This window comes from Hyla sarda, chromosome 3 (assembly GCF_029499605.1).
Source record: "Hyla sarda isolate aHylSar1 chromosome 3, aHylSar1.hap1, whole genome shotgun sequence".
Classification (NCBI taxonomy): Eukaryota; Metazoa; Chordata; class Amphibia; order Anura; family Hylidae; genus Hyla; species Hyla sarda.
The window spans coordinates 279,967,713-279,995,510 of NC_079191.1; the positions used below are offsets into that span (position 1 = coordinate 279,967,713).

At 43.0% G+C, this 27,798-nt stretch overlaps 1 protein-coding gene across 7 annotated transcripts in view; it reads left to right on the top strand.

Annotated features, from left to right (window-relative positions):
• Positions 1–3,691: 3,691 nt before the first annotated feature.
• The window catches only part of HIVEP2 (HIVEP zinc finger 2), a 217,394-nt gene continuing 193,287 nt past the window's right edge, over positions 3,692–27,798 (top strand). For 3 of the 7 annotated variants that reach the window (XM_056566751.1, XM_056566742.1, XM_056566748.1), the window contains exon 1: positions 3,692–4,148. The gene's annotated coding sequence lies outside the window, so the exon portion shown is untranslated. Of the gene's footprint in view, positions 4,149–4,390; positions 4,779–4,970; positions 5,184–27,798 lie in introns of those variants that run through there. The other 4 variants (XM_056566743.1, XM_056566749.1, XM_056566745.1 and 1 more) reach the window with 2 other exon arrangements.

Genomic DNA, 27,798 nt, shown 5'->3' on the forward strand with positions numbered 1-27,798 from the left:
AGAAGCCTAAATGGGGTCAGTCTATAAGAGAGATGCCTAAATTGGGGCAGTCTATGTGAGAGTAGAGCATGAGGCCAGCTTATGTCAGATAGGGACATGGGGGAGATTTATCAAAACCTGTAGAGGAAAAGTTGACCAGTTGCCCATAGCAACCAATCAGATTCATTCTTTCGTTTTTCAGAGGCCTTTTCAGAAATGGAAGAAGCGATCTGATTGGGCAACTCAGCAACTTTTCCTCTGGACAGGTTTTAAATCTTCCCCATGGAGCACAATCTATGAGAGAGGTGGCATAAGGAGACAGTCTGCGAGGAAGATGGGGCACATAAAGCAGTCTACATCAGAGATAGGGGCATAGGAACACTGTGTGAAATAGGGGCATGGGGCAGTGCGTGAGGGGGTATGAAGGAGCATTCTGTAAAAGAAGGGACTTATAGAGCAGTTTATGAGAGGGGCGTTTATCAGAGCACTTTGTGTGACACAGGAAGCACTTGTGAGACATGGAAGAGGGAGGACTATTGGAAGCCATCTGTTTAAGATGGGGACCATGGGAGCTGCATTTAGCGAGTAATAGGGGGGGGGGGTGCAGGCTGTGCAGAGTGTGTAGCAGATTATTTAACAGAGGGGGTCATAAGGAGAAGAGTGAGGGTGAGAATGGGAGCAGTCTATAAGAGATGGATTGGGGGGGAAGCAGTTGTATAAGAGGGGGCATGAGGAGCACCCTGTGAATGAGACTAGGGTACAGAGAGTAGTCTGTGGAGAACAGAGGGACCTGGGGAGCATGGGGAGAAGTCTGGGTAAGGGTAGGGTTACACGTTCTGTATTTTGCTGCTGCATATTTTTTTACCCATTGAAGTCATGGGGTAGCAAAATCAGCTGTGTATTTTGCAACCCATTGACTTATAAGGGTAGGAAAATACCAGCAGCAAATACGGAGCAAAATAAGGCAGGTACGACGGGGCTGGGGGTAGTTTTTGCCCCACCTCTGATCATTTAAAGCCCCAGTAATACCACTGATGTAAATAGTATAGCATGTACTGGAGCTGTAAGCGCCTCTATATCGCCATGCGCACCACCCTCTATATCGCCATGCGCACCACCCTCTATATCGCCATGCGCACCACCCTCTATATCGCCATGCACACCACCCTCTATATCGCCATGCGCACCACCCTCTATATCGCCATGCGCACCACCCTCTATATCGCCATGCGCACCACCCTCTATATCGCCATGCGCACCACCCTCTATATCGCCATGCGCACCACCCTCTATATCGCCATGCGCACCACCCTCTATATCGCCATGCGCACCACCCTCTATATCGCCATGCGCACCACCCTCTATATCGCCATGCGCACCACCCTCTATATCGCCATGCGCACCACCCTCTATATCGCCATGCGCACCACCCTCTATATCGCCATGCGCACCACCCTCTATATCGCCATGCACACCACTTTTTTACACAATCTTTGGAATGTCCCTTCTAAAAAGTTGGCAATTAAGTTGCCAAATCCCCATGTTATGTTCTATGGTAGTTTAATGTAGAATAAGAAGGTATGCCAGCAGTGTGATGATAATATGGCTTGCATTGCTTTTATCTGGACAACAAACTAGTCCGATACATTATAATTCATACATTGTATGGCACAATCCCTCAATGACTTCTAACCTCTATTTAATCTGTACAGTAACCCCAGCCATATCATTTTTCTTATTCCAGACATCCATTTTAAGGGTATGGTCCCATGCAGGGCTCAAGTCCATGCAGGAACGCATGGGAACGGTGTTCCTGCACTTTTTCTATAGCAGAAACAATTTTCCCATTAGCAGGAGTCCTGCAGGACCAGCCCTTGAGTGGTAATCTTGGGTAAGTTCCCATACCTTTTTCCCAGGACTTGACCCCTAGTCCCATGTAGCATAAACGCAGCATATTTTCCTGCATATCTGCTGCTGCATATTCTCCTACTCATTAAAGGGGTACTCCGCTGGAAATTTGTTTTTTAAATCAACTGGTGCCAGATAAACAGATTTGTAAATTATTTATATTAAAAAAATCTTATTCCTTACTTATCAGCTGCTGTATGCTCCACAGGAAGTTCTTTTCTTTTCGGAATTCCTTTCTGTCAGACCACAGTGCTCTCTGCTGACACATCTGTCCATATCAGGAACTGTCCAGAGTAGGAACAAATCCCCATAGCAAAACTATCCTACTCCGGACAGTTCCTGAGATGGACAGAAGTGTCAGCAGAGAGCACATGTGGTCAGACTGAAAGGAAATTCAAAAAGAAAAGAACTTCTTGTGGAGCATACAGCAGCTGATAAGTAAGGAGTAAGATTCTTTTAATAGAAATAATTTACAAATCTGTTTAACTTTCTGGCACCAGTTGATTTAAAACAATGTTTTCCAGCGGAGTACCCCTTTAATGGAGATATCCAGTGCTGAAAAACTTATCCCCTATCCTAAGAACAGGGGATAAGTTTCAGATCGCGGGGGCTCCGACCACTGGGGCCCCCCGCGATTTCCTTACAGGACCCAGGCAGGCCGCGGGAAGGGGGCGTGTTGACCACCGCACGAAGCGGCGGCTGACATGCCCCCTCAATACAACTCTATGGCAGAGCTCCGGCTCTGCCATAGCAATGCATTGAGGGGGCGTGTCAGCCGCCGCTTTGAGCAGTGGTCAACACGCCCCCTTCCCACGGGCTGCCGGGGCCCCGTACAGGAGATCACGGGGGGCCCCAGCAGTCGGACCCCCTGCGATCTGAAACTTATCCCCTATCCTTAGGATAGGGGATATGTTTTTCAGCACTGGACTACCCCTTTAAGATTTAAGATCAATGGGTAGCAAAATCAGCTGCAGAAAATACGCAGAAAAATACTCTACGTGGGACCGTACCCTAATGCTTAGAAACCATGTGCCCACTTATTTAGCAATATTCTTGCCTGGACTCAGCGGAGGTGGTAGATGCCTTCCTGGGTGTTTGCATGGTCCATAGCTGTGGTCTCCAAACTGTGAACTGTTGCAAAACTACAACTCCCAGCATGCCCGGACAGCCAACGGCTGTCCGGGCATGCTGGGAGTTGTAGTTTTGCAACATCTGAAGGTCCATCATTTGAAGACCACTGGCCTAAAGCCATTTAAAGGGGTATTCCAGGCAAAAACTTTTTTTTATATATCAACTGGCTCCGGAAAGTTAAACAGATTTGTAAATTACTTCTATTAAAAATCTTAATCCTTCCTATAGTTATTAGCTTCTGAAGTTGAGTTGTTGTTTTCTGTCTAACTGCTCTCTGATGACTCACGTCCCGGGAGCTGTGCAGTTCTTATGGGGATATTCTCCCATCATGCACAGCTCCCGTGACGTGACATCATCATTGAGCAGTTAGACAGAAAACTTCAGAAGCTAATAACTATTGGAAGGATTAAGATTTTTTAATAGAAGTAATTTACAAATCTGTTTAACTTTCCGGAGCCAGTTGATATATAAAAAAAAGTTTTTGCCTGGAATACCCCTTTAACCCTGACAGTCTGCCCAGAATCCTTTGATGCAGGAAACCCCTATAGATGTGCCTGCAGTGTGGGCTTAGTGGCCAGTCACGTCACCCTTGGAATCACACTGTGGGATGCCCTTTTCCCCCTTGCTTGAGCAGTGTGCCCCGTGCAGATGGGCAGGCACCGGCGTAGTACTCCGTTCACACAGTCAGTGTTGCTCAGTGCCTGGTTCCTCCTCTCCTTGGGACGCGCTGGGGGATCCGATGACGTCACTGGCTGAGCTCTCTCCTCTCTCTTCCTCCTTGTAAGTTGTGTTCTGGGAAGCGGTGCCAGGAATAACCTGCAGAGCACAGGAGGCTCCCTCATCTGCAGGCAGCGCTAGTGCCCTCACCAGCCGGGCACCACTTCTCCCCCTCAATAGCCCATTGATAGACTTGTCCATTGCTAGCGAGCTCCATTTTCCTGCAGAGCTCGCCACCTGAGGCAGCAGCAGTCCTCCTCACAAGAAGATCACCAATGCAGAGAGCAGCACTGACACACCGAGGGCAAGCACTCCAGGGGACTATCTGCTGCCATCACAAGGACACCAGGAGAGACAACATGATCTCATTCACGGCTCTGCTTCCTGCACCTGCCCCTTCCTATCTGTAAAAGGTACTGCCATTTCCTCTGCCCTTGTATGTGCCAGCTGACGGGATCTACCTGCAGAGTTTCTCTACCTGGGTGATGTTTTATTTGCACTGGGAGCACCCACTTGTATATCTATATGTTGCTGTGGATTATTTAGCCTGTAGGATTTGCATTGCATGAAGCCCCCCTTCCTGTGAGTGTGCCCCCCCAGCAGTGAGTGTTACCTCTACCGTCCAATTGTCTCCTGCATCAGGGATCCCCTTGAAAACACCAGCCCCCTGTGTGAGCAGCGGCAGCCGCCCCCCTTGCCCCCTCCTCCTGTGAACTCTCCCTTACCCTCTCCGTCTGCCTGCCCCTGATCAGCACACACACATATCATGCATACACATAGAGCACACTGACAGCCCGGCGTGCCCAGGAAGGAGAGGAGCCCCTGTCAGCTGCCCTTCCATAGGAGCTCCTCAGCCTCTCCCCGGCTGTCAGTGGTGAGGAGGAGGAGGAGGAGGAGGAGGGGAAATCAACAACTACTTGTTACACATGTTTCTCCTGGAAGAGGCAGCAGCAGGATGTGACCAGGATTATTGGTGCCCATCAACACTGGCATTATTCTGTGTGGACTGATGGTGGCTGTGGAGGGTGAGAGCCTCAGATCCGGTGAGTCACTGCAGCCTCCTCCACTTGCATGTAAAGAGCCCTGTGTTACACCTACTATCCGGTGCCAAGGAGTATCCGGCACCCAGCAGGGTCACTGCTCTGCCCGGATGGCACGCATACATGATAGTAGCTGTGCCAGGTGCATGTCATCACTCCAGCTGTGCTGACGTTGTTGTCATCTACACTGATGGAGTCATAACGTGTGCCATGGAGCTGGGCACTAGGTGTCTCTGCAGCTTGTTGCCTTGGCAATGCTTAGAATTGTACTATGTTATCTCCAGTACATTCTTATTCTTCCCTCTTCTATGCGCTGGGTGATCCCCCTCATAGACACTTGGGATTGGAGGAAAGCCCCCTGTCATTGTTTTCCCACTGCCAATGTACAGATGGCATCGGAGACGGCAGGTAGGAAAAGGCACAGGTCATCCTGGTCATTGTCATCTATTGCTATGGCTTTGGGGATATGTGATGGAAATGTCAAGTCGTGTTCTGGTGAATTCTACAATCATGCCTGGCACCATGAGGACACGTACTGGTGAGGGTGACCCAGATATACATCCGCCTGATGTGTTGGTATTAATGGTGGTCTGCATTCTTATTGGGGGTTTATGTGGAGCTGTCAGAATCCGAACCTTAGTGCTATTATGTGTTGTATGAGTAATAGTGGCCTAGAATAAGATCCTCAGCGCCTCCCCCACTGGGCATTGCAGTCAGTTGACAATCCGGGTGTAATGAATGGTGATGGACATAGAAGCCCCCCACCCCAGCCCCTGGATGAGTGTCCTGTGCTTATAGAGGAGGTGGGTCATGTGTAGTTGGGAAATGTGGGGAATACCCAGGCTGGGAATGTATGCAGATTAGAAAGAGGTTTGCGTAATATCCACAGGAATTTGTATGGCTCCTAATGACAGCAGTCAGGGAGCGAGATGGGGGCAAAGATCAGCAACTGCCTGGGCTCAGTCTATTTAAGGGTTTCTACTCCTCTTTGGCTACAGGAAGGAAAAGGGCACTTTGTAGTCTCCGGTCTACCCAGAACATCTTGTGTGGTAGCCCACCTTACATGCCCAGCTTTGCCATGGTGTGACTGTGTGTACTATATACCTAGATGTGTGTACTTAGCTAAACGGCAACATCTCACAATATGCTTCCACACAATTTGTGTCACGTTGACATTATAAGCCACGTACAAGGTGCAATTGTTTATCAATATTATTATTGGGATTGGAATGCATCCGTATACACATAACCATGTATGACAAATGACAATATAGGTTTGTCATGAATGGTTGTTTTACCACCCTTGGTGTTTGTGCTGCTTTTTCTCCACATGATCATGCACTACATACAGTGGTCTTCAACCTGCGGACCTCCAGATGTTGCAAAACTACAACTTCCAGCATGCCCGGACAGCCAACGGCTGTCCGGGCATGCTGGGAGTTGTAGTTTTGCAACATCTGGAGGTCCGCAGGTTGAAGACCACTGCACTACACTCTATTACTAGTTTGTTTTTGGTGTCTATGTACTGCAGGCTGCTGAAATATTCATGTCCCCCTGTCTGTCTGTCTATCTCTTTATCTAGAAACATTATCACCTCTTAAAGGAGAGCTAGGTCTAATTTAGATGTCAGAGTCTCTGGAATGGCTCAGACCTGGGGATGATGGTGGGACAGGCATTATTCTGCCTATAATTCCATATATACTGCCTGAAATGGCTGATAACAGGCACCAATAGATTGCATTCAACTGCAGTGCAAATGGAGGGAAAATAGAAGGGAGTAATGTGCTATATAAGCCTTGATGCGTCTTAGTTTTCCCCTTCTGGCAGCTGGTTACTGACTTCATCATTCCTGGTAAGAGAATACTGCAGTGTTGTGTCCAGATAATTGAAATAATACATGCATGTTTTCATCCGTTCACAGTCACAGATCTGCGCCGTCTGTGTCTGTGCTCGTCTGTGTCTTCTAATGCCTGTGTGTTCTCAGGAGTGGGTGGAACATTGGCCCGTTCCGGGAATGTTCCATGACGTGTAATAGTCACAGGAAGGGGGTTAACAAGGGGCTCTGCCTGCCATCAAACCAGATGTTCTCCCTCTCTTTTCTTCCTTCTCTTCTGCATTTGCAAAACATTGCCCTGCAGGAAGAGCATTAAGCTCACTTTCTGTCTGGATATTTTCGGGATGCATAGTAATAGCAGTGATCCTTTGGAGATAGGCAGGCGTGCCGTCATATCTGGTGGAAGCCTGGGAATCTGCATGAATCCAATGTGCAATGTCCCATGGGATCTCCTATGTCAAGAGAAAAGTACTATCCTCGTTGCATGGGGGAATCTTTCTGTGGAAAATCCCAGATCCTTTCCTGTTTTTCCCACCCTTTCTATGCCCTACATTAGAGGAGTAAATAAATAGCCAGAGTCCTTCTGGAAATTTGAGAATGTTTGTAGATTGTTGTTATTTCTTTTATGTGTTGTGGATTGTATTACATTACTAGCCACAACAACGTATATTGAATATTGTCCACCTTAGGCAAAAGCTAATTTTTCCACCCCTTAACCCCGGCCATTGGCTCCGCCTCTGACATGTCCCACCTTCCTATTAAAGTGACACTCTGTAACAAACCTCCTCCTCATGTAATCACCTTACTACTGGGGTGACACACAGAAACACCCCCCCCTGTAACATCCCCCTCTCTGCGATGTGGTGCTGGCTGGGTGAGTGCTTTGGATGCTGGCTGGCTTCTAACTTTCTTGCAGCAGGCAGAGCGGTGCCCCCATCAAGAGGGAGCTATAGGCAGCTGCCTATTTTGCTAATAGAGAGAGCAGGTAGGGGAAAAAAAGAAGAGATGGCGCTCCAATGGTGAAGTATATCGGGATCTGGGTGATTTTAGGTAAATTACAAAGTATGCTCACCTTTTTCTGTTGTGCGAGCAGGCACAACACTGTTGCACTCTATGAATGGGTGTATCGGGAGGCAGCGGTCTGGGAGCGATGTGCAGATGTGGAGTCTGGGTTGCCCGGCGGGGTTATCCAGATGTCCGGTAGCATTCCGACTTGATGGCTGGGTTGGCGCACGCCCGAGGTACCACAGAGACAATGTGGAGATTAAGGTTTTGATTTGCAGATGCAGAACAACACGTTTCGAGGGGGCACCCCTCTTCGTCAGGTTGGTCAGGTATTTTGCTTATAGGCAGCCGTCTAGAGCTCCCTCTTGATGGAGGCACCGCTCTGCCTGCTGCAAGTATGTTAGAAGCCAGCCAGCATCCGAAGCACTCGCCCAGCCAGCACCACGTTGACCTGATTTTATATATCTTTAAAGGGGTACTCCGGTTGAAAACTTTTTTTTTTAAATCAACTGATGCCAGAAAGTTAAACAGATTTGTAAAGAATTACTTCTATTAAAAAATCTTAATCCTTCCAGTACATATTAGCGGCTGTATACTACAGAGGAAATTCTCTTCTTCTGGGATTTCTTTTCTGTCACGACCACAGTGCTCTCTGCTGACACCTCTGTCCATGTCAGGAACTGTCCAGAGCAGGAGAAAATCCCCATAGCAAACATGCTGCTCTGGACAGTTCCTGACATGGACAGAGGTGTCAGCAGAGAGCACTGTGGTCGTGACAGAAAAGAAATGCCAAAAGAAAAGAATTTCCTCTGTAGTATGCAGCTGCTAATAAGTACAGGAAGGATTAAGAACTTTTAATAGAAGTAATTTACAAATCTGTTAAACTTTCTGGCACCAGTTGATTTAAAACAAAACATTTTTTTTTTTCCACCAGAGTACCCCTTTTAAGCCATATGTCGATCAGTTAAAGGTTAATAGGATGTGACATAAGGGTAATGTGTTGGAATATGAACTGAGAAGTCCTTGTGAGGGTTAGAATAGAGGTACGTGTACAAAAATATTTTTGGGAATTAAAATCTGATGTATACATGTGGTTGGGTTTCTTAGAGGTGACGTCCCCAGCTTAGTTTAGACCAGTGGTCTCAAACTGTGGCTCTCCAGGTGTTGCAAAACTTCAACTCTCAGCATGCCCGGACAGCCAACGGTGACAGTGAACATGTGACATCTGACGTGTCGTACAGTGTACGTGTCGTACAGTCTCGGGGGTAGGTTGCATTTGTTAGCATCTGAGCTGACCGTACCTACAAGTCTCATTCCAGTAGACGGGAATCCAAAATGTTGTGTCTTTTTTCCATTCACTACTTTTGTGGATCATATTTTGCATCATATGATTATGACTTTTTGACCTGTCTGAATTTGAAGTTACCACGTAGCCATGACCTCATATGTTATCTATTTATGTTTCCTATACTATCTTTATAGTTTTCAGCAGAGAATCACTCCACCTTCACGATAACCAACCCTATGGTGATATCACCAAGCGTTTACGATAAGGTTGAACTATAATTACCTTCAGGTCACTGCTTAGTGATGAATGTAATCTTTGGAAAGCAGAAATATGATAACAAGTTGTATTTAGTCATTCCTAGTTCTATACGTTAATTTTCATTTCCAACCATACGTGATTTATTTGCATATGGACTACGACAGCTCAATTTATCACAGTGAGATACAAGTAAGGATATACAGTCATGGCCGTAATTGTTGGCACCCCTGAAATTTTTAAAGAAAATGAAGTATTTCTCACAGAAAAGGATTCCAGTAACACATGTTTTGCTATACACATGTTTATCCCCTTTGTGTGTATTGGAACTAAACCAAAAAAAGGAGGAAAAAAAGCAAAATGGACATAATGTCACACCAAACTCTAAACATGGGCTGGACAAAATTATTGGCACCCTTAACTTTATTTTTTGGTTGCACACCCTTTGGAAAAACTAAATGAAATCAGTCGCTTCCTATAACTATCAATAAGCTTCTTACACCTCTCAGCCGGAATGTTGGAACACTCTTTCTTTGCAAACTGCTCCAGGTCTCTCTTATTGGAAGGGCGCCTTTTCCCAACAGCAATTTTAAGATCTCTCCACAGGTGTTCAATGGGATTTAGATCTGGACTCATTGCTGGCCGCTTCAGAACTCTCAAGCGCTTTGTTGCCATCCATTTCTGGGTGCTTTTTGAACGTATGTTTGGGGTCATTGTCCTGCTGGAAGACCCAAGATGTCGGACGCAAATCCAGCTTTCTGACACTGGGCTGTACAATGCGACCCAAAATCTGTTCGTAATCCTCAGATTTCATGATGCCTTGCACACATTCAAGGCACCCAGTGCCAGAGGCAGCAAAACAACCCAAAACATCATTGAACCTCCACCATATTTCAGTGTAGGTACAGTGTTCTTTTCTTTGTAGGCCTCATTCCGTATATGGTAAACAGTAGAATGATGTGCTTTTCCAAAACGTTCTATCTTGGTCTCATCTGTCCACAAGACATTTTCCCAGAAGGATTTTGGCTTATTCAAGTTCATTTTGGCAAAATGTAGTCTTGCTTTATGTCTCTGTGTCAGCAGTGGGGTCCTCCTGGGTCTCCTGCCATAGCGTTTCATTTCATTTAAATGTCGACGGAAATTTTTCAAATTTTGAAAGGTTTCATTTTTGCGCCATACAATTCACAGTAAAAATTACGTGTTCTTTATTCTTTAGGTCAAAACGATTAAAATGATACTCATGATTACATACTTTTCTATTACTGTTGCGCTTAAAAGGAATTGCAAACTTTTTTTTAACAAATTAGTACGTTTAAAATCCCTCTTATAACTTTTAAATTTTTCCGTATAAGCGGCAGTATGAGGACTCATCTTTTGCACCGCGATCTGCACTATTTATTGATACAATATATGCATATATAAAACTTTTTATACTTTTTTAAAATAAATTTTTCTTTTTACGTTCACGCCATTCAATGTACGGTATCATTAACATTATATTTTAATAGTTCGGATATTTATGCACGCGTCAATACCAAATATGTATATAACATTTTTTTTACACTTTTTGGGGGTGAAATGGGAAAAATGCGACAATTAAAATTTTTATTGGGGGAGGGGATTTTTCCAATTTTTTTTAACTTTTTTTAAAACTTTTTGACTTTTAATTTTACACTTTAATAGTCCCCATAGGGGACTATTTATAGCAATCATTTGATTGCTAATACTGTTCAGTGCTATGTATAGGGTATAGAACAGATCAGTGTTATCGGTCATCTTCTGCTCAGGTCTGCTCGATCTCAGACCAGAGCAGAAGACCCGTGGAAGGCAGACCCCCGTCTGCCTTTCTGGATGGTCGGATCTCTGCGGCAGTGCTGCGGGCGATCCGATCATCCATTTTATTGACCGCAGCGCTGCAGATGCCGTGATCTGCATCGTGAATGTTGGCCATTACCGGCGGGTCCCTGGCTACTATCAGCAGCCGGGACCTGCCGCGCATGACCTGAGCATCGCTCGCTGCTTGCGGTCATGTGTCGAACGTAAATGTACGTCCTGGTGCATTAAGTACCACCGCACCAGGACGTACATTTACGTCCTGCGTCATTAAGGGGTTAAAGGAGCATCAAATGCTTGAAACAATCTTATTTTTCCACAATTTTGAAAAGGGTGCCAATCATTTTGTCCAGACCATTTTTGGAGTTTGGTGTGACATTATGTCCAATTTGCTTTTTTTTCCTCCCTTTTTTGCTTTATTTCCAATACACACAAAGGGAATAAACATGTGTATAGCAAAACATGTAACTGCAATCCTTTTCTGTGAGAAAAATGTAATTTTCTAGAAAAATTTCAGGGGTGCCACCATTTACGGCCATGCCTGTATACACTTACAGTCGTCTCCATGCACATTCCTGGGCAGTGTGCACATACTGTACAGTTTATGCATAGACTGGGTTTTTTCATGGAATGCCAGCAAGCTTTTCAAGGAACCTCCCACATAATCTGCAGGTTGTTATTTTTCCAAAACTATAGTAATAATAAGGTATGAATCAGAATTTCTGTCTGATCTGGAATGTGTGTAGGGAGATTATGTGTGTATGACAAGAAGGAGAAAGCACTAAAACAGGTTTCCTTGCTGAAAATATTACTAGGACTTACGTGCTTGCATGCTGCATGCGTATAAATAATATCTTATTTTAATTAAGTAATACATCCGACAGATGTCAACGACAATGCAGGCCTGAGGGCACAGTAACATGGGGCAATTATTTGTATAAGTGTTCCTAAACCGTCAGCGGCCCATAACAATGATATTTAGTATAGGGCCAGTCAGGTGTATTTTTACAATGCCGCAACCTGTGTAAACAGTAGTTTTGCAATCCTGCTGTTTAAGCCTTTTTTGTGATTCTTTGTAAAATATGCTACAATATATATTGATAAATGCCATCGGTATACAAATCACCCTTATGTCATACAAATGCACATTTGTTTTCCATTATACCTATCATGGCAAAAGATAAATCGCATTGTAGTAAAGTTTTGAAGATAACATATTTCTATAATAATTTGATGTACTTTTCTTCTCACAGTAAGTTCACTTTATACCTCTGTCTTTGCCTTTGAAAAGTTGTGTTTCTAAATGGCTGCTTTATACTGTTACTTCATTTTAGCTAATAGGATTCTGGAATAATGTAGCTGTGTATACACAGGCTATTATGAGAAATATTTGGGTGCTATGGTGATTATTATTATTTTACTTATGAAAAACAACAAATAACATTGTTATTTATTGAATTTTTATATTAATATTTTTTTCTTTTACAGCATATCATTATATTATTATTGGCTAATCTCCAGGATCACCCTCAGGTGCCTCAGTATACATATACAATCATGGCCGTATATTTTAAAGAAAATCAAGTATTTCTCACAGAAAAGGAAACACATGTTTTGCTATACACATGTTTATTCCCTTTGTGTGTATTGGAACTAAACCAAAAAAGGGAGGAAAAAAAGCAAATTGGACATAATGTCGCACCAAACTCCAAAAATGGGCTGGACAAAATTATTGGCACCCTTTCAAAATTGTGGAAAAATAAGATTGTTTCAAGCATGTGATGCTCCTTTTGGGCAATAAAAAAATCACATCTGAAAGCAGATAAAAAGGAGAGAAGTTCACTTAGTCTTTGCATTGTTTGTCTGTGTGTGCCACACTAAGCATGGACAACAGAAAGAGGAGAAAAGAACTGTCTGAGGACTTGAGAACCAAAATTGTGGAAAAATATCAACAATCTCAAGGTTACAAGTCCATCTCCAGAGATCAAGATTTGCCTTTGTCCACAGTGTGCAACATTATCAAGAAGTTTGCAACCCATGGCACTATAGCTAATCTCCCTGGGTGGGGACGGAAGAGAAAAATTGATGAAAGGTGTTAACTCAGGATAATCCGGATGGTGGATAAGCAGCCCCAAACAAGTTCCAAAGATATTCAAGCTGTTCTGCAGGCTCAGGGAGCATCAGTGTCAGCGCTTACTATCCGTTGACATTTAAATGAAATGAAACGCTATGGCAGGAGACCCAGGAGGGCCCCACTACTGACACAGAGACATATAAAAGCAAGACTACAAAATCCTTCTGGGAAAATGTCGTGTGGACAGATGAGACCAAGATAGAGCTTTTTGGTAAAGCACATCATTCTACTTTTTACCGAAAACGGAATGAGGCCTACAAAGAAAAGAACACAGTACCTACAGTAAAATATGATGGAGGTTCAATAATGTTTTGGGGTTGTTTTGCTTCCTCTGGCACTGGGTGCCGTGAATGTGTGCAAGGCATCATGAATTCTGAGTATTACCAATGGATTTTGGTTCGCACTGTACAGCCCAGTGTCAGAAAGCTGGATTTGCGTCCGAGATCTTGGGTCTTCCAGCAGGACAATGACCCCAAACATACGACAAAAAGCACCCAGAAATGGATGGCAGCAAAGTGCTGGAAACTTCTGAAGTGGCCAGCAATGAGTCCAGATCTAAATCCCATTGAACACATGTTGAGAGATCTAAAAATTGCTGTTGGAAAAAGGCACCCTTCCAATAAGAGAGACCGGGAGGAGTTTGCAGAAGAGTGGTCCAACATTCCGGCTGAGAGGTGTAAGAAGCTTATTGATGGTTATAGGAAGCGACTGATTTCAGTTATTTTTTCCAAAGGATGTGCAACCAAATATTAAGTTAAGAGTGCCAATAATTTTGTCCAGACCAGTTTGGTGTCACATTATGTCCAATTTGCTTTTTTTTTCCTCCTTTTTTTGGTTTAGTTCCAATACACACAAAGGGAATAAACATGTTGATAGCAAAACATGTGTTACTGCAATCCCTTTCTGTAAGAAATACTTCATTTTCATGAAAAATTTCAGGTGTGCCAACATTTATGGCCATGACTGAATACAATGTAGTGGTTTATAATCACCCTGTCTTTGCAATAGTATAGAAAATTACAGATTTTTGTAGGCTTACAAATGTCATGTCAAGTGTTTGCTTACAACATCAACACTAGGGGTTTCTGGGATACTAGCTTTTTTATGTTATTAGACCCCCATGTTTATCAGCTAGTTCTTCCTGCACATATAAGAAAATACTTTCATTTCATAAGCAAAGGTTTCATATATGGCTAATAGAAAGAGAAAATGTGATTGAAAGCAGATTATTTGTTTTCCATCCATCCTTCCGTTTACTAATCATAATGAAACAACAGCGAGACGCCCTGCGACGTAAGCCATACTTTGGAAAGGAACATAGATTCCCTTATTTGTCAGTTTTACTTGTGCAGTATGTTCCTTTCTACTTCATGTAACAGGTAGCACCCTTACTATATGGTTTACCTGCAGGGGTTTCAGTAGGGTGGCCAAAGATGACTTTTAACAGATTACACATCAGGATTAGAATTGGCTGTCAGGTTGCAAGACCTTTCAAATGACCATATACCTTTGGGAGATAGACTCTTAGGTCATGTCCATAGGACAGAATAAAATCTGCTTTGGCTCGGTTTGGGATTTTTGCAGTTAATGTGCTGTGGGAGTGCATCATAAACATAAAGATTACACCATTGTCATTCAATGGAGCTAATCCTCATCATTTCCACCTGAAATAAATGAAATGTGACTTATTCATGCAGAAGATTTTTTCCTATTGCATATGAACAGGTTTGCCTTAAAAACAAGCACAGAATAAATAAAATTCAAAAGGAACCAAAAACAAAACAAAACAAAAAAAAAAAACACCTAAAACTTCAGGTTATGATCAACTAATAGGAAAATGAAGAGATCCAAATGTCAAATGATTGTTATCAGGTTTCTCACCACAGTTGAGGTAACCGGCAGACTACAGCATGGGGAGAGGGGGACGCCAAGAGCGTGGTCTGAAGAAGGGCACCTGGTGCACAAAATAGTTATCACGCTCTTGGCGTCCCCCTGTCCCCATGCTGTAGTCTGCCGGTTATAGATTAAAACACAGCCGTTACCTCAACTGTGGTGAGTGCCATCTTCATTCTTTTTGTACATTGCATACTTACTTAACTCTGGATTAAGCACCCCACTAGAGTGCATACGGATGAAGTGTTCTGGGGTCTCACTTTCCTTGCGGGTCTGCGGGAGCTGTGCCGAGCGCTTTGGCTTTTCCCATTTGCGTTATCAGGTTTCTGCACAAAATAAAATGACCAAATAATGGTTTATGATTACTGAAAAATATATATTAACACACAGTATTTGGGGCCATTATTTTTGTCGTAAAATGGCTATTTGACATAGCAAAAAAATACTCAAGTAAGGCTGAAAAAATTACCCATGTATGGACTAAATCAAAAAGTGACCGACTAAACAGACCAAATGGCAAAGTCGTTTTTTTGGCCTTCTTTTAGGCTCAAGAGATAGCTGAAAAAACATTGTGGGAACTAAGCATAAGGCTGGGTTCACATCACGTTTTTCCCTATACGGGAGCGCATACGGCAGGGGAGAGCTAAAAACTTGCACTCCCGTATCCTGCTCTATGTGGTCCTGTATGTAACTCATTTCAATGAGCCGACCTGAGTGAACCGGTTGGCTCATTTTTCCCCGCATTCTGTTTTCTACCGGACCTAAAACCGTGGTTGACTACGGTTTTAGGTACGGTAGAAAACCGCATACCGGGAAAAATGAGCCGACCGGTTCTCTCCGGTCGGCTCATTGAAATGAGTTACATACAGGACCACATAGAGCAGGATACGGGAGTGCAAGTTTTTAGCTCTCCCCTGCCGTATGCGCTCCCGTATAGGGAAAAACGTGAGGTGAACCCAGCCTAAGACTGCTTTAACACAAACCTAATACAGATGCATTTTGGCGTCCATATTGCAGCTGCAAGTCCCGGTCCAACTGCGGTCAGACTAGGACATGTGACCATAATATGGATTTATAAATGCATCCATACTATGCTTATGTGCCAGTTCTGTTTTGGATAACCTTTATCTGATGTCCATGGCCACTTTTTTAGACTATGTGCAAAAGGTTAATATTATAGATAGTAACTAGATGAGCCTGACTGATTCTCTGATAGAAGAACCTCCTGAATGATCTTTTGTAATGTCGAGTGATGAATCATGGCAGAAGAGCACAAGGCTGCCCCTTTAATTCTTCCGGGTGTGTTTTGTTTTATGTCTAGGAGAACATAATATTTATGGAATTCCAGGCTGCCCTATTGGTTATAACAGGTTGGAGCAGGTAAGGGATTTCCTCACATAGTTGAAACATTGCCCAGTGGACAGAATATGGCTGCTGGGTCAGAGTAGACGTGAGAAGGATTGGGAAATACTGACTAGTCTGGTGCTGGAAACACCTAACCTACTTACGCTTATAAAGGTGCTGATGTTATGGCAGTGTCTCTACAGGTGCTCAGATTTGTTACATATACGGTAATAGTGATCTTGGGGGCAGACATGTTTTGGACGTGCTCTTTGTAGTTGTGCTGTAGTCAATGTCTCACCATCTTACTTTATTGGAAACAATTGTATTTACCTACACACTAGATGTAGACATTTCATTCCCGGCATTTTTGTAACACAAGGTTCAACTAAGCACGTCACCTTCTCAAACCTGTAAGTGTATATACTGCTAGATGTGTGCTCCTAAAGACAGGCATATGGAGACCACAGAGGGAAATAATTGTACATGAATGCACAAGGCTGTGCTGTGTGTTCCTGGAATTTGTACCACTTCCTAGAATTGAGCCGTATGTGCTGCCATATTTAGGGTTGACACCTGGCCAGTATTTTACCCGTACAGCCGGTATTTTGGCCACGCTGCTGGTAATTTTCATATGGCAATGGCCGGTATTTATCCATCCAATCCTCCAACTCCTGGAATGTTGCACCACATACTATACCAATGTTTCCCAACCAGAGCACCTCCAGCTGTTGCAAAACCACAACTTCCAGCATGCCCGGACAGCCAACGGCATGCTGGGAGTTGTAGTTTTGTAACAGCTGGAGGCACCCCTGGTTGGGAAACACTGACCTAGACTATATACTACTATATAGTCCAACATGCTGGGAGTTGTAGTTTTGCATCATCTGGAGGCACCCCTGGTTGGAAAGCACTGACCTATATTATATACAACTATATAGTCCAAAATGCTGGGAGTTATAGTTTATGTATAGGGCAGCTGCTGAGCCACAGGTTGTATCAAGGTATGCTGGGAGTTGTAGTTAGCTGACATCTCTGTCCATTTTAAGAAATGTCCAGAGTAGGAGAGTTGTAGTAACTAACTAGCTAAGTTGTAGTAACTAACTGCAACTCCCAAATCTAAAGGGGTACTCCGTGGAAAACTTTTTTTTTTTTTTTTTTTTTTATAAATCAACTGGTGCCAGAAAGTTGAACAGATTTGTAAATTACTTCTATTAAAAAAATCTTAATCCTTTCAGTATTTTTTAGGGTCTGTATACTACAGAGGAAATGGTTTTCTTTTTGGAACACAGAGCTCTCTGCTGACATCACGAGCACAGTGCTCTCTGCTGACATCTCTGTCCATTTTAGGAACTGTCCAGAGCAGCATATGTTTGCTATGGGGATTTTCTCCTACTCTGGACATTTCTTAAAATGGACAGAGATGTCAGCAGAGAGCACTGTGCTCATGATGTCAGCAGAGAGCTCTGTGTTCCAAAATGAAAATTACTCTGTAGTAATCAGCAGCTAATAAGTACTGGAAGGATTAAGATTTTTTAATAGAAGTAATTTACAAATCTGTTTAACTTTCTGGCACCAGTTGATTTAAAAAAAAAAAAAAAAAAAAAAGTTTTCCACGGGAGTACCCCTTTAATTGAAACCAAATAATTGGGAAACTAAATAAGGCTGGATTCACATTGTGCGTTTTGTTGAGTTTTCTTTTTATATTCCTGGTGAACTCCCATCTTTTCATCAATCAAAATAAAATATTAATGTTAAAGTGGCTACACAAACGCACATTGTGAATCACACCCTGCAGCTCTTTAAAGAGGACAACTTCGTTGGTGAGCAATTTCTTCAGAGAAAAATCATATCAAAATCATAATCAAAATTCAACAATTCTGTTGACATTCTCATCATGGGGTATTGAGTGCAGAATGATGGGGGGGTTGGGGGGGGGGGTGTCTGAAAACTTTCCAAATGCATTTTATCATAACGGACACATTGTAAGTGTGGGTTCACACTACGTTTTCTCCCATACGGGAGCGCATACGGCAGGGGGGAGCTAAAACCTCGCGCTCCCGTATGCCTTCGTATGCGCTCCCGTGTGTCATTCATTTCAATGAGCCGGCCGGAGTGAAACGTTCGGTCCGGTCGGCTCATTTTTGCGCCGTATGCGCTTTTCCCCTGGACCTAAAACTGTGGTCAACCACGGTTTGAGGTCCGGTCGTAAAAGCGCATATGGCGCAAAAATGAGCCGACCGAACGTTTCACTCCGGCCGGCTCATTGAAATGAATGACACACGGGAGCGCATACGAAGGCATACGGGAGCGCAAGGTTTTAGCTCCCCCCTGCCGTATGTATGAACCCAGCCTAATACTGTATTTTCTGCTGAAGTGGCCACTGCAGGAGGAAAGTTCTTCCCCATTGATAACAGCTGATCGCAAGGGCTTTAAGCAGTCCATAATTTAATAGAAAATATTTGTAGGTTTAGGGGAGGGTCACAGGTAGCACATCCGCATTGTATTTCTTGCTGTGGATCCACCGACACCACTTACTGCTCTGGGAAGGTAGCCCTTTGTGTCTTCTCTTAGCAGATCTACGAGCAGACACACAGGGCTACAAGGCCGCAGCAGGGAGCTCGCTTTAATGACTGGCAACATTGCTTCCGCAGCATGAAATATGCCGTGAATGCACTACATGTGACCCTACCCTTAGGGTGTATTTACACATACAGTATCCTGCACCTATTTGATAAGCTGCAAATGTTACGCTGCAAATTTTAATGTAAACTAAACTAATGAACACAGTTTTAACTCTGCAGCTTCAAATTCTTCACCTTAAATTCACACAGGATACTGTACATGTGAATATACCCTTAGGGTCTATTCACACATACAGTATTCTGCGCAGATTTGATGAGCCAGATTTTCTGCTGCTGATTTCTATGTAAACTGAATGACTTGAAATCCTGCGCATCAATTCTGTGCATCAAATCTGCACGTGTGACTGTACATATGACTAGGCCCTTAAGGATCACACATTCCGTATACACAGCTTATTTCATGCTGCGCAAAATTCACTGTGCAGCAGGAAATACGCTGCATATTTTCCTATGAGCAGACACACAGGGCTACCCACTGCAGCCCTGTGTGTGCTGTGAGGTTTGCAGGCGGGGTCAGCATGCTCATGTGACTGTGACATGAGGGTATGCCGCCAAATCTCACTATGCACACAGCACTACCACAGGGAAGCCCTGTGAGTCTGCTGATAGGAGAATACACAGCGCAGCAGATTTTGCACAGCGGGAAATACTCTGCATATACGCCACGTGTGACCCTACCCTTATGCAGTATATATTAAAGTTGTTAAATGGAGATTTAGCTACTTAGTTTCCGAAAACAATATTGATACTGGGCCCTTACTACTGGTGTTTGTTCCCTTTAACCTGTATATGTAGATACCCTACTTTGTGACTGTTGTGAATATATCAGACTATATATTCTCAGTATATCCCTGTGACCTTGTCACATTGTAGTATACAATATAATGACATCCTGTATGGCAATAATATAACAATACAGGGTAATGTCCCAGCCATGGGTGTACACAGATGTCTCTAAAGACGCTGTTTATCTTACTGAAGTTCGATAATTGCAGAAAGTTACTTGTAAAAAATACTTTTTATTGTTCATGATAAACTTGCTGTGAAAATGCTGCACGAATGTTACTTTAGATCTGACACTGACTACTGAAAATGAAAAGAATTTCCAGTCTTCTTTCTGTCCTGTGGCTTTGTGAGACGTTCCATACTTTTTATGAAGTGGAATGTCCTTGTCTGACGCACATAGTAGAGTCTGAGTATCTCCCAAGCGCCCCTGACTTGCTGAGCTGCCCTCAAGACATTTGCTCAAGTAAAGCCGGAATACACAAAACAAATAGTTCAAGAGGTGAAACAAAGTAAAGTGGAGATTTCTTCCTGGAAATATGGAACAATGGGTTCTTCACTCTGACATCCACCTGCGTCTTTATTGTTTTAGTCCACGTTATTGGTGCGTTATGAAAAATAAGATATTGGACTTACATTTTCTTTTAGATAAGTTGATAAAGACAATAATGTAACACAACAGGAAATGGTATCAGCCGGAGACTAAAGCGGATAAACCTGTGTTGCTGGTTTTATAGCATGGCCCTAGGAAAATCTGTCAATGTAGTGACGTAGTTCCCGATAATGGTGACAGTCTTTTTCTAGAGGCTGTATGCCTTCTTAGCTAGAACTTGATTGATTTCCTGGAAAATGGTGATCTCATTGTTTTGCATTGTGGTTTACTTGTGTAACTGTAGTGATCCGGCACACATCTCACATTTCTGCTGTCAGGCTCTATTAATTCATTGGGTTCAGTAAAGTAAATCATTTTTCTGCCTCCAGTTACAGTACCTTCTGTGCCTGGTCCGTACAGAGTAATAAATAATGATATTGTGAGTGAAGATAATAAATCAAAAGTGTGTCATTGTTGTCTAACATGGTAAAGAATAAAGGGCCCCATACCCATTAGAGAAAAGTTGGCTAAATCTGCTGAATTCAACACGGCCCATTTTCATCCCTAAAAGGTACATCTAGCTCATTTTTTTTTAATAATACCAGCCCATACCAGTACCCCACCTCCACCCATTCATCTGGACCATTAAGAGTCACTCTAATCTCATCAGTCTATAAAACCTTTAAAAATCTGTCTTTAGATATTTCTTGGCCCGGTATTAACAGTTCAACCTATGTGTCTTGTTCAGTGGTGGTCAGGTTTCAGCCTACCTTACCTTGGCCATGTGTCTGAATACAGAACACTTTGTACTTCTGGCCACTCAAGGTAGTTTGTTGTTCTGGAATATAACAACATTGGAGCATAATGGGTTCCTGGTAACTTCACGTTTGATTCTTGTCAAATCTTGCAGTTAATTTGTGTCTCTTTTCTCAACATGCGTCTTTCATCCCTATTTACTATTCGCAACAAAACGTTTGATGGTTCTGTGTTCACGTTCCAATATCTTAGCAATTCGACTAGTGCTGCATTCCTCTGAAAGACTTTTTACATTTTTACATTTTCAAAGACAGTTAAATCTCTTTTTTGGCCCATTTTGCCTTTTAAATAAGCTGACTTATAATTTTGCACACCTTGATAAAGGGTGTTCATCTACTTAGGCTACACCCCTACTTGTTACACAAATGCACATTTCCTGAAATGCCTGGTCTGTGCTGTTCTTGCTGTCAAAATGACAGAACCTGGATGGAGCCCTGATGGACCCCATTATAAGTAAATAGAGTCTCTTAGTTACCATACAGATCCTTCATGTGGTTACAGAGCCTTACAAGGTCCATGACAGATGAGGCACACCCATTAGCTTTATAGGTTTGGATACATTCCCACTCAATTAATCCACAGTGGGTTTACCGCAGCTGAAATTCCGCTTCTAGATTTTTCCGCATTTGAAGCAGAATTTCAGTGGATTCATGTGTGAATGACTCCTTAAGTCTATTATTTTTTTTATAAACGTATATTGGGTGTACCAGGCATCTTCTTCTTTTTTTTTTTTTTACAGTCTAATGGCCCTTTTACGGGTCAACTGGCTGCAGTAAAGGAACATCAATTTATTGTGCGGCTCTTCCCATTCATCATTTCTGGCTGCACATCCCCTTGGCGTTATGCGGCTGACAGTGATGACTATATTGGCCGCACAAAAGATGCAAGGAGCTGATGAATGGGCATTTTACTTGTTTTTTGACTGATCCCTGTCCCTCTCACATGGAACGACTATCAGGAATGCGTGTTTCTAAGAACACTAATTCACCCGATAATCGGTCTGTGAAAAAGTGCCTTTAGAATGTGCTACATTAATCACAGTGGCTGAGGTGGCTTGATAAATTTGCCACAATCTTAGACTGTCTAAGTTTAAACCAACTATTAGTTGCCTTTAGCTGTGTTAGAATTTGCACTAAAATTCTAGTGTATTTTAGGCACATGGGGGTTGCATAGTAAGGCACGTCCACCTTTACTGATGCCACACCCTTTTTGGTGGAAAAGTGACTAAATGGTGTCTTATAAATGGGCAAGTCATGAAAGTCAATATTTTGCACAAATGACATCAGGATAACAACACAAGGGTATGTTCACACATGTTGGATTAAGTATAACTCATGCTAACTAGAGGATCTGCCTATGGATTTCAGAAGTGGATGTGCATTTTTAAAGGGTAACTCTCATTAGAACTAATTTTTGCTATTGCACTACTTTACTTTGTTTAAAAAAAATGAAGTTTTCTATGTTTTATTTGTGCTTCAAAAAGCTTAAGAGCACATTTTCCCCGATCTCATATACATACTTTGGACTGAAGTTCAAACACAGAAATTGCAGCCTGGAGTGCAGAGGGGTGTGTGTCAAGCCTCATCCAATCATAGCTCCTCTCACACTTAAAGGGGTACTCCAGCGCTAAGACATCTTATCCCCTATCCAAAGGATAGGGGATAAGATGACTGATCGCTGGGGTCCCGCCGCTGTCACGCCCCCTCCCATAGGCTTGCATTGAGGGGGCAGAGCATAACATCACACGGGGGCGGAGCCATGACGTCACAATGCTCTGGCCCCGTGATCAACAGTAATCGGACCTGGAGCGAACACGCTCCGGGGACTGATTTTAACGGGGTGCAGCGTGCAAGATCACGGGGGTCCCCAGCGGCGGGACCCCCGCGATCAGGCATCTTATCCCCTATCCTTTGGATAGGGGATAAGATGTCTGAGTGCCGGAGTACCCCTTTAACTGCCATATGCTGTTAGTTGGACACACCCCTAATGCAATATGCAATAGAGGCAGGCCATGCATCCATGAGGCCCTTGGAGAGTGAGGGCCCAGCCAAGGCTGTCCCCATCCCTTTTTGTCATTGGGTGTTGAGATTCTGTAAAGCACTACCTACTCCACTTGTAATGCACTGAAAACAAAATAGGGAGGGAAGAAATTGGCACAAGGGTCATCGAAAAAGCAAGAAGAGAGAGCAAATTGGCACCAAGCCCTTTTGTTCTTATTGGCAGTATTTTGCACCAAAATAGGGAGGGAGGCTGTTTTGATCCCTGCTATAGGGTCTCTGTGCTTGTGTATTCCCCAGCATGAAATATTTATTGAGCTTTATTCTCTTATATTTATCCATATTTTTTTCTTTCCTTCCTTCATGCTGTGGCAGAGGCTTTTTTTACATTCTGTGTTACTATGCTGATGTCAGCCTTATATTAGCTGAAGGCTGAGCCAATTTACACCTCGAAATACACTATGTTGCACATGAGGCTGCTCGATGCCTACTGCTGTAGCACACCTTGCATGCTTTTACACACCTTTCTTCTAAGTTGTGCCTGCTGACATCAGTGCGTGAAGCTCAGCCTGTCAAAAGAGGGGGAAAAAGTGAGAAGGCCTGCTAACAAATCTCTTCCAGCTTAGCAAGTTTTACAGGAACTGCAATCTTTTACACTCTCCTGTTTAGCACATTCAGTTACTGTGGAACTTTTTTCTTCGGAACATTTTAAAACTTTGGAAACATACTTAGAGATACTTACCGTATATACTTGGGTTGAAGCCGAGTTTTTCAGCACGATTTTTCATGCTGAAAACACCCCCCTCAGCTTATACTCGAGTGAACTCTCCGCCTCTTCAGTGGTCTTCAACCTGCGGACCTCCAGATGTTGCAAAACTACAACTCGCAGCATGCCCAGATAGCCATCGGCTGTCCGGGCATGCTGGGAGTTGTAGTTTTGAAACATCTGGAGGTCCGCAGGTTGAAGACCACTGCGGCATTCGTCATCATCCAGACCCCCCCCCCTCTTTAGTTTTTTACTCACCTCCACTCGGTTGGAAGGAAGGGTGAGCTGGTCCGGGCCATCTATGCTGCAGGGACCGTCCGGTGGGGAGGGATAGTCGTTCCGGGCTGTCCATCTTCACCGGGGGGGCTCTTCTCCGCTCTTCGGGCCCGGCCCCGGACTAGTGACGCTGCCTTGACGACGACGCACAGGGGCGTTGCGCACGAACGTCCCTGTGCGTCATCGTCAAGCCAACGTCACTAGTCCGAGTATATACAGTACTAGAGTGGTGGGTGAGAAAATAAATATTTAATAATGGGACATTACTTAGAAGGGGGTATAGCGGTCTCATAAAATTACATTGTAGGATATCATTCTCATGATTTGTGTTTATCTGTCCCAGATGATGCTATTCACTTGTTCAGATGAGGCTTTTACTTCCTTTAAGAGTAATCTCTTCTTATGACACTTGTGTTTACTCATTCTGACTCACAAAGGATTTAGCTGTCACATTGATGGGGCCCTCCAAAGGGTTATCTGGATGACACGCAACATAGCAATCAGATGCATGGAGTGGGCCTAAGGCGTCACAGAATGGTTCCTCCCTTGTCATTTGGTCAATTTGTTTGTCTCCGAAATCAGCCAGTATGGGTGAGGACAGTTTCTTCTTAGGCTGGGTTCATACATAGTTTGCTTATGAAGAATCTAGCAGCAATCTAAAGTGAAAGGACAGCCTAATGGAAAGTTAGTGAGTAACCAAGTACATGGCAGATTTGTTGCAGAAATTAGCCGTATAGATAAGACTACTGCCTCTTCTAATACTGCCCCTTTAATTTTCGTGCATGTAGTTATGATTTTTTCCAGAAGTAAGACAAAATGTAAACCTATATAAGTAGGGTATCATTTTATTCGTATCGACCTACAGAATAAAGATGTAATTTCTGATGAAATATTTACTGTGTAGAAACGGAAGCCCCCAAAATTTACAAAATGGCGTTTTTTCTTCAATTTTGTCGCACAATGATTTTTTTGGGGTTTTGCCGTAGAGTTTTGGGTCAAATGACTGATGTCAATACAAAGTAAAATTGGTGGCGCAAAAAATAAGCCATCATATGGATTTTTTTGGTGCAAAATTGAAAGGGTTATGATTTTTAAAACTTAAGGAGGAAAAAATGAAAGTGAAAAAACGCTCAGTCCTTAAGGGGTTAATATGTATGAATACTATTTTACACATATAACAGATACCTTGTCCATGGATGCATTGTATGTAGACAAAACAACCAATTTAGCCTTGGCCCATATAAAATGTCCTTTTCAGTGTTTTGTAGCCTTTCAGCTGGTGTAGTAAAGGTATGTAAATCATAAATAGAAATGTTTTACCTTAGTTTCTGGCTTCCTAGCCTTTTTCTGTGCCATTTTCATCCCTGAAAGTTGGCTATGTGCAGCATACAACATTATTGTCGTCTTTGCAACGAATTCAAGTGGTGAATGGATGTTTAGCTGCTTCTTGTTATGTATGACAAACAAGCCCCCTTCATTAGGTATGCTTCATCCATGTATGTGTCAACGTGACAGCGATTGTCACTTTCTTGGCTGTAAAGGCTGTGTGTGGCAATGGGCATGACAAACACATGAAGGGAAGGTATACAAAAAAAGAAGATTGCAGCAGCACACTTGGTTAAAAAAAATGGAGGCTCTTAGCGCACTTTTTGATCAAAACGTGTCCCCCCATCCACCACACGGAGGTGGCCTCATTTCGGATGGGATCCTAACACACATTCTGAGCCTAACACTCATAACACTCACCTCTTCCTGGGCATATAGCCTCTGACTGGGTGACATGCTGGATCCATTATCAATTTAAATTAAAATACCCCCTGTGAAAAACAGGAGGGGTGCATGGCTACAGAGGGTGCCATTCCCCCTAAGTTGCAAAAAAACTAAAAGAAAAAGAAAAATAGCCAACACAACTACCTAAAATACGTGTGCACGCTGCTATGGCAAATACAGAGTATGCAAAAAAAGAAGATTGCAGCAGCACACTTGGTCAAAAAATGGAGGCTCTTAGCGCACTTTTTGATCAAAACGTGTCCCCCATCCACCACGTGGAGGTGGCCTCATTTCGGATGGGAACCTAACACACATTCTGAGCCTAACACTCATAACACTCAACTCTTGCTGGGCATATAGCCTCTAACTGGGTGACATGCTGGATCCATTATCAATTTAAATGAAAATACCTCCTGTGAAAAAGGGGAGGGGTGCACGGCTACAGAGGGTGCCATTCCCCCTAAGTTGCAAAAAAAGAAAAAAGAAAAATAGCCAACACAACTACCTAAAACACGGGTGCACACTGCTGTGGCAAATACAGAGTACATGAAGGGAGGGCTCGAAGTCCCCACCCAATTTCAAAACACAAATGCCAGGTAATATAGTTTAAGGCAGTGCATGCAACCCAGGAACTCAACTATTTACACTATGGGACAAGGGTGGTACAAGTACTTTGCAAAAACTCTTAAAGGAGAATTGTGGGATTTGTAGTCAAAAAAAGAAAAGTCAAACAGGAAATACTAGTTCACAAAAAGCTAGCCAAAGTGTCGGTAATCTCACAACATAGCCATTTAGCCCCAAGACAAGCGCAGATCCTTCCTAAGCATGTCCATTACTGTCTGCCAGGTACCTACTAAAATCCCCTTATGGTGAATAACCTCTTTAATGCTGGTTAACCCCTTTTAAGAGATATGTGCTTCTTAATACTGTTGGTGCATTTTCTCAATTTTCTTCAGTTTAAGACTGGCATGTGAAACCAATATTAATACATCTGCCCCAAACTATCATAGAGAGCTTGGGTGCTTCCGGTGTTTTTTCAAATAAACATTATTTACATAGACCTGATGAGATATCCTACCTTTAGATGTATAGTAATAAGATAAATAAGGGCCTATGTCTGCACTGTATTAAAAGTGTCTTGGAAGATGTTAGTAAACACAAAATTATACTTAGAATAGAAATCTGGGTACATTGCAGAAGTTATAAATCTTAAAATAAGCTCAAAATTATATGGCAAGCAATGCTATTTGTACACTTGCGGTTTTTAAATAATATCTTATTTTAGAATGTTTTTAAGCTAGTCTAAGCATTTGATAGTAAGTCTTCTAGGTGCCAGAGGTTAACCAGAAAGTCCTACCTATACACAAACAAAAACTTGGTCAGAGTGTATGGTAAAGGGATAGAAATATTAATAATTCGCAAAATTGTTTTTATCGTATGAATTGACGTAACACATTCGAGCACTATCCTGAACATCCTGTTATGGACAGGATACAAATGTGTGTGAATAACATTTAACTGGTTTAGAGATCAACAAAAATTATGATTTCCCCGTTTGAACGATCATTTTATAATATCTATACTTTTTTATACTGAGCCTTTACTTTTGCCATCACGCTAAAGTGTAAAATCGTATCAACGCAAAGTAAATGGACAAAGTTAAATGGAAACTAACATTGACAGTGAGAATGCAGCCAGAGAGGGTCACGGGGACCTAATTCAGTGGGTGGGGCCTGAGTTCATAGACAAAATCCAGCCAGAGACAGTAGAGCTTGAGGCGGAGAGAGAGGAGCCA